Source organism: Miscanthus floridulus, chromosome 12 (genome assembly GCF_019320115.1).
Source record: "Miscanthus floridulus cultivar M001 chromosome 12, ASM1932011v1, whole genome shotgun sequence".
Lineage (NCBI taxonomy): Eukaryota > Viridiplantae > Streptophyta > Magnoliopsida > Poales > Poaceae > Miscanthus > Miscanthus floridulus.
The window spans coordinates 78,227,655-78,235,316 of record NC_089591.1 but is presented as its reverse complement, the minus strand read 5'-3'; the positions used below and the strand labels follow the sequence as shown (position 1 = coordinate 78,235,316).

General features: G+C 38.5%; 1 pseudogene; it reads right to left on the bottom strand.

Annotated features, from left to right (window-relative positions):
* Window positions 1–3,448: 3,448 nt before the first annotated feature.
* On the bottom strand, window positions 3,449–7,124 carry LOC136496388 (protein FAR1-RELATED SEQUENCE 6-like; annotated as a pseudogene).
* Window positions 7,125–7,662: the final 538 nt, after the last annotated feature.

Genomic DNA, 7,662 nt, shown 5'->3' with positions numbered 1-7,662 from the left:
AGACTTTTGAGCTAGAATGTGATGCAAGTGGAGTAGGCATTGGAGCTATTCTATCTCAAGAGAGAAAACCCATTGCTTTCTTTAGTGAGAAACTAAGTGAAGCAAGGCAGAAATGTAGTACCTCTCAACAAGGGCTATATGCAATTTTCAGAGCTTTAAAAACTTGGGAAGTTTATTTGTTACCTAAGGAGTTCATTGTCTACACTGACCATCAATCTCTAAAGCATTTCAGAAATCAAAAGCATGTAGATCGCATGTTAGCAAGATGGGCAGCATACTTAGAAAAAATTAACTATCTCATTGTTCATAAGTCAAGAGCAACAGACAAAGTGGTCGATGCTTTGAGTCGACGTGCTTGTCTTCTAACATCTTTTGAGGCTGAACTTCCGGGTTTGGACTAAATGAAGGAATTATATGAGCATGATGATGACTTTGGTCAAGTCTGGTTGAAGCATCTACAAGGGAAGCCATTAGATAAAGATTATGTGGTGCAAGATGGTTATCTCTTTAAGAATGATCAACTATGTATTCCAAGAAGTTCTCTACGTGACAAACTAATTAGAGAACTGCATTCAAGTGATCTTAGTGGCCACGTTGGGCGTGACAAGACCATAGCCAACTTGCAAGAACGTTATTATTGGCCACAACTCAAAAGAGATGCTGAAAAGTTTGTGCAAAGGTGTCCTGTGCCAAACCTATAAAGGCCAAGTCCATAATACCATATTATATATTCCATTAGAAACCCCAAGTGCACCATGGGAGGATCTCTCAATGGACTTTATACTTGGCTTGCCAAGAACAAGGCTGTGGGAATGATGCAGTATATGTTATAGTTGACAGATTCTCTAAGATGGCTCATTTCATTCCATGTCGAAAGACAACAGATGCTCATTCATGTGGCTAATCTTTTCTTTAGAGAAATAGTTAGGTTGCATGGTGTTTCGAGATCAATTGTTTCAGATCGTGACAACAAATTCCTTGCTTCATTTTGGCTTACATTATGGAAGCAATTCAACACTGAACTGAAATTTTCAAGCACAGCACATCCCCAAACAGATGGCCAAATAGAAGTAGTGAACAAGTTCTTGGGTAACTTAATTCAATGTATATGTGGAAACAAGAAAGGGACAATGGGATTTAGTCTTATCACTTGCTGAATTTGCTTATAACAATTTAGAGCATAGATCTATAGGAAGGAGCACATTCTCCATTGTCTACACAAAAGTTCCAAAGCATGTGGTTGATTTAATAAAACTACCTTCAAGGGAGAATTCAAGGTTAGCAACAAGCTTTGCTAACAACTATTCTAATTTGTTCAAAGAAGTCCATGATGTCCTAGAAGCGTCAAATCAGAAATACAAACAACTGGCCGACAAAAGAAGAAGACCAATGTCGTTTGCGGTTGGTGACCAAGTGATGGTATATCTTAGAAAAGAGAGATTGCCAGCAGGAGTTCATGGAAAGCTAAGGCAAAGGAAATATGGCCCGTTCTCTATTTTGAAGAAGATAAATGACAATGCTTATGTTGTTGATGTACCAAGAAAGATGAACATTTCCAACACTTTTAATGTGGCTGATCTATCGCTTTATCATCCATAACATCTTTATGAAGATAACTCGAGGTCGAGTTTCAATCAAGAAGAGGAGAATGATGAGGGACATCATATAGATGGATCATGAACATTCAAGTGTATTCAAGCATATGAATTCAAACTAGATTTTGATACTAAGAGTTAGAGGAGAAATCTGATTTTACTACTAGGATCATGAATTCAAAGTGAGTTTTGCCTCTATGTTTCATGGAGAGTTGCTTAGTCTAGAAGTAACGTGATGTCATAGTATATGTCATATACATGATACTAAAAGATACTAAGGTGTCATATGAGTTGTTTCTTAGGTGTCATTGAGTAATATATTAGTTGTCATGTTAGTTGTCATCTAGTAGGCTATTAGTTGTCATATTAGGTGTATATGAGTTGTGTAAGGGCTCATAGCCTATAAATAGAGGCAATGTCCTCAAGTTTTGTAACTTTTGTCTTATATTTCCCACTATATGAATAGAACTCCAGGTTTCTATCTTAAGATCTTGGACTAGATCTTGTTCTTGAGCTTTGGATTGAGCTCGTATTATCCATGGATTCGGATTGTTGTCCGTGGATTCGGACTGCCCTTAGGGCGTTATCTACTAGCACGTTGAAGCTGTTCCTTCAACACTTTGTGCTATTTCTATATATCAGCGCCGTGGAGTTGATCCTCCAAAATAGTGTGCTGCATCAGTTTTGCACGTTCTGAATCAGATAGCTATGCTTGCCACTATCTTAGTGATTGCATAACACAAATATTCAATGTCGCCTTTCCATAGTAATAATCTCAGGCTCAGGACCAGATGAATCTGGAGCACTTGTGCTTGCCTTGCTTGACGGGTGAACTGAGTTGAAGAGGACGTCTTTTGTGAATTATGACCTGAAGGCATCAAGCATCATAACTCATAAGGATAAAGGCAACATTCGAAGATCCAAACGGAGTTAATCACATCACGAGTAAGACAAAAAGAAAAAAAAAAGAATCTAGTGTTAGCCAACTTGCTCAACTAGAAAACTAACTAATCGTGCCCGACTTGACTTTATGTTTATGACTTGAACAGATTGGTCTCAAGTGTCCTCCCAATAAAGTAAGTAATTGAACAAAAGAAGTTCATCACCACAAGATATACTGGTGTATCTATAACTGAAGCATAGAATAGAAACAGCCTTTCATAGGGACTTAGATCATTGAACTTCAGAAGTTCGATCCATTAATTTATTTGCCCACTGAGTCACATTTTAGCAGACCCAAATCCATGCCCTTTTATGTACTCTACTGTTTGTTATCTCCTGGTTGTGGATATTCAAGCCGCTATAGAAAATGTTTACAAGCTCTTCCACTTTCCCCATTCATAATCAGGTGAAGTTCTATGTCAGAGTACTCAGACAATTAGTCACATCCCAGTGCTTTACTTGATAATGACAAGGCTTCAATTTGTCAACTGTATCCAGCATTTATTTTATTAGTTGAAAGTACACACTACACAGTAAGATCCACTAATTATTGACAATGACATAGAAGGGCGAAAACACACAGATCAATAACATCATACTAATAACCAGATAAGAACTTCCTGATTTCTTAATTTGACAGGTAGAAGCTACAAAACCCTAGACAAATTTGGTGGCAATAGGCATGAAAATTAAGCAGTATCATTCTTGTAAAGGGCAAAACAGAAGTGTTGGCCATCAATGGACACACAAGTTAGCTTAGAGAACATAGATGAAGAAACTGACCTCTTTCTTTCCTTCTGATGGCATAAGCATACAACCAAATCAAATGTGTGCCAGCTGGCCTTCAGCTTGCTCTAGTTTATCAGTTGCAGAGGATAAAATGATACAAGATATTATCTGGACAGAACAAATATTAGAGAACACAGATGAAGAAACTTGATGAAGCAATAAACATCTGGTTACAAACGGCTTCATCAGAGAAGGGCATACGATTTCACGAGGGATACACACGAAACATCAGGTCCTTATTTGAAATCGATTCAGGGGCATCTGACCTAACATACATGGTTCAGATAAAACCTATTGGGAGCTGCAAATATCCATGGAAGAAAAAAAAAGAAATGATTATGTACAGAACCCTTTCAACTAAATTGGTTCAAAGATGGTAGATTTCACTTCATCACATTTGATCTCCTTTCTTTTCATCTTTGTTCAGGCGGTCACCGACTCCCAGAGTCCCACGCAGGAATAGAAAGATCAAACCTGATCCATCACCCTAGTTTTTCCAAATTACAAGGCTGTCAGAACTTAGTCTATTGGAAAGGCATCCACAATTGCATTGCTGCCTACTCTCACTGGAGCTGAGATCTGCTGCTGCTTTCAGGCCAGTGGAAGCTTGGGGCATTGTTGTATTGTGACAAATCAAATGAAATGTTCTCCACCTGCAAAAATGAATGTTACTTAGTACTCCACCAACTCCTGAAAGAGCAAAGAGATGACAAAAATGGAAAGATTATATCTGGGATTACTCCATAAGGGAAAGTTTCCGGAGCACTAGTTGACGTTAACGGCCATCCCTCATTTACAGGATTCTGCTGAACCTAATAAAAAATAAGAGAAAAAAATTATTTCCAAAACAATAATTTTTAGTCAAATGTAGAAATCTAATAACAACACATACATTTGTGCCATTAGTTACACTGTCAGTTACAGTGGCAGCTGTGTTCAGGGTGTTTGCAGTGGCATTCCTCCTTTTGTTATATGCCCTTTTAGTTTTCTTTTTCAAAGTATCAAGAACAGTTGGGGTCGCCAGCTTCTTCTTTCGGGAACGTTTGGATTGGCCTTGAGTAAGATCCCAGCCCTTTGTACTAAGAGAGATGGGCAAAGCATCATCAGTAAAATCCTCGTTCACAGGATTGTATGCAAAGTTGGCTGTTGAAACATGGCTGTCAACCCTTTGATCTCTTAGTGACTTCTCATATGAAATCACTTTATCCCTGATTTCTCTCATGATTGACAAAGCATATTCTTTTGATTCTGAGTTCATGGAACCAAATTCCACAACTTCTGCAAAGTATTGGTGGCCAAGTTTGTACAGATCATCGTAGCTTCCCAGTTCCTGATTACCTGCTGAGACAGGCTGGGATATGGAAGCACAGGTTTGTTTACAGTCCTTGCACCAGCGATGAATGATGTATTTTTGTGGAATCATCGGCACAAGCTCCTGTCTCAGTACAGTGAGTGCATGCCTGCACAATATTCCTTTGGATTGGTACAAACGGCAGAGGCACCATATGTCACCTTGAACATTATCATAAGCAACTTTGTAGTCTACCTTGTTTGTTTGATCGACATGCTCCGAAACTATGTATGTAACCATTGAATCATTACGTTCAAGTATACTATAATTGCAATGAAATGAATGTCCTATTTCATTGAAGAACTTCTGAAAGATTTCTGCAGTGTACACCTTTGCTGCTTGATCTTCCACGGGCAACCCCGTCACCATTGGTGGCCTCATCTGAGCTGATCGTAAATCTTCATAAGATTCCTTTTCTAACTTGCCTTTAACAGCTTCCTCATATTGCTCTACAAACATTTTCAAAGAGGTTCCTGACATCAACCAGCCATCAAAATAGTCAGTTACACTATCACTTCTGTCTGTGACAGACATTCCTGCCCAAAACGAATCCTTAACATAAACAGGAGCCCACTGCATCCTGACCTCATATAGTTTGGACAGCCATTCATTTCCCTCTAAACGAAAATGTTGGATGGTATCTTGCCACTCTCTGTCAAAGTCAGGCACAGTAACATAATCATAGGCCAGTGTGATGAATGTGGAAATAATTTCATCCTTGTTCTCCATTTCTTCCAACTTTTCAGGAAGCACATTTAAGATGTGTGAAAGGCAAAAACGGTGCCTTGCGTTAGGGAAAACCTTTTTAATAGCTATCGCTACATCATGACAGTAGTTTGTAATTATTGAATGTGGTGGCTTGGCATTCATACATCTTAACCATGTACCAAAAAGCCACACATAAGCCCCAAGAGATCTACCAGCAAGCAGGCCACAACCTAGTAACACTGGCTGTGCATGGTGGTTAGTGCCCATGAATGACACAAACTGCATATCATACTGATCACTAAAGTTTGTGACATTAATAGCAACAACATCACCAAAGTAATTGTATGAACTGCGTGATTTAGCGTCAGCCCAAAAGACATTCCTTAGCTGCCCTTGCTCATTCATATCTAAACTGTAAAAGAAACAAGGGTTTTGGTCTTGCATTTTGTTGAGAAAATCCAACAGGGCATCTAAGTCTCCTTCTGCGAAGCTTCAATTTCCTATTTCTGTCTATTTTGGCTTTGAATTCAACCTGTGTAGAAGACGAAGTTACACCAGTATCACCAACTCTGCTTGATTGTACAAGAGCTGAGTTGTTCTGTTGTCCCTCAGACTCACAAATTTGAGGTGGATTTATCGAAAAAGGGGAGTTCTTCAAATGTCTCTTAAACTTAAGCAAGCTCGGATCCAACGGATGGTTGTGCTCCAACTCAAGAACAATTACTTCCCAGCGATTTTGAAAATGGGCATCCTTCACAATCATCTTGGCCTTGCAGCCAGTCTTCATGCCTCGCTTTCTTGCAGGTCTTGTCACACCAGATCTCAGTCTAGACTGCCCTCCTTTAGAACATATGAATGTAGAGCGATAGCGGAAACCATCAAAGGTATTGTTAGATCTTCTTGTAATACCAAAACCTGCGTGACAGCCATATGTCACATAAAACTGAAAGGCATCTTCCTCCGAGTCAAATATCATCCCTACTTTTGGTAAACATGCTGGATCTACATCAACTGGTCTGAAGACATCACTCTCAGCAGCATTTCCTTCTTTTTCGCCATCTTCTTCGTTAGATGTTTCAGAGCTATACTCTTCCTCTTCCATTGGTTCCAAAGTTTTCAAGTCAGACTGAAAATAGAGCAGACGTGTCATTAATTTTGTATAGACATTCTTAACAGAATCATGATGAGTACACCTGCGGCACTATTTGCACCATCATATATAAAGGTGAATGAACTGGAGCAGACAGTGCCATTGGAATTCCACACACTACCTCTAGTCGAAATATATGTTGTGTCTAGACTTGTACATGGGGAAAAGTATATGGTCCTCATTGCCCTTTAATTACTTCAACATTGGAAAAGATAACTCTTTGTTTCATAAGAGGAAAAGAAAAGGAGAAAGGTGACATCACGTTTTCCAGAATGAAAGCAACTAGTGTAATTGATACAACAGAACTTCCTTAGGCTATTCAACGTTTGTAGGTAGTGGCGGATCCATGAAAAATATATTGGGGGGGGGGGCTGAAATAAAGCGCTCTAGAAGAAGTAAGTAAACAACATAAGTCCATCATATTCCATACAAGTCAAAATGTACTAGTTTAAAGTGGTTTTTATATCAACACATAGATGAATCGTTCAAAATACAACATGAGAAGAAGTAAAAGATGCAATTTTTCCATACCAATCTAATAGATGAAGGCATGACACGTGACACCCATTATTCTTCCTAAGGTTCAGTCTATACAAAAAATAAATTAAATAATGACACAAATATTAATTAAAATTCTAAAAGTAGAATAGAAAAGGATGGTGTATACAACTGAAGTCTTTTTAGGCACTAACATAAGACGATCTTACATTTCTTCAAACCATTTGATGATTTTTAGGCACTAACATACGAGGAAATGTATGATTACGAGGTTGGATTGGACCACTCAAAGCATATGCCCACCTCATTTGGTCTCTAATTTCAAGTGGATGATTTTCAATTGGTTTGAAGATTTCTTGGATACTCAATTTTGTTCAAGTGCATAAACCCTGCCCTAGGTTTCTTTGGTTGACTTGTGCCATCATTAGTGCCTGGAGTTGGAGTGCCGCCAGTGGCAGACCCGGGATTTGTTCAAGATTAGGGACACTTCCTACTGGTGAAAACTACTCCATGTATATTACAAAAAGAATTCAAATAAAATGAAAGAAAAATTTAAAGTCGAGATGATGGTTTAACTACATGTTTAGTGCGATAAAATAGTTAAAAACATTACATGATACACACAAAAA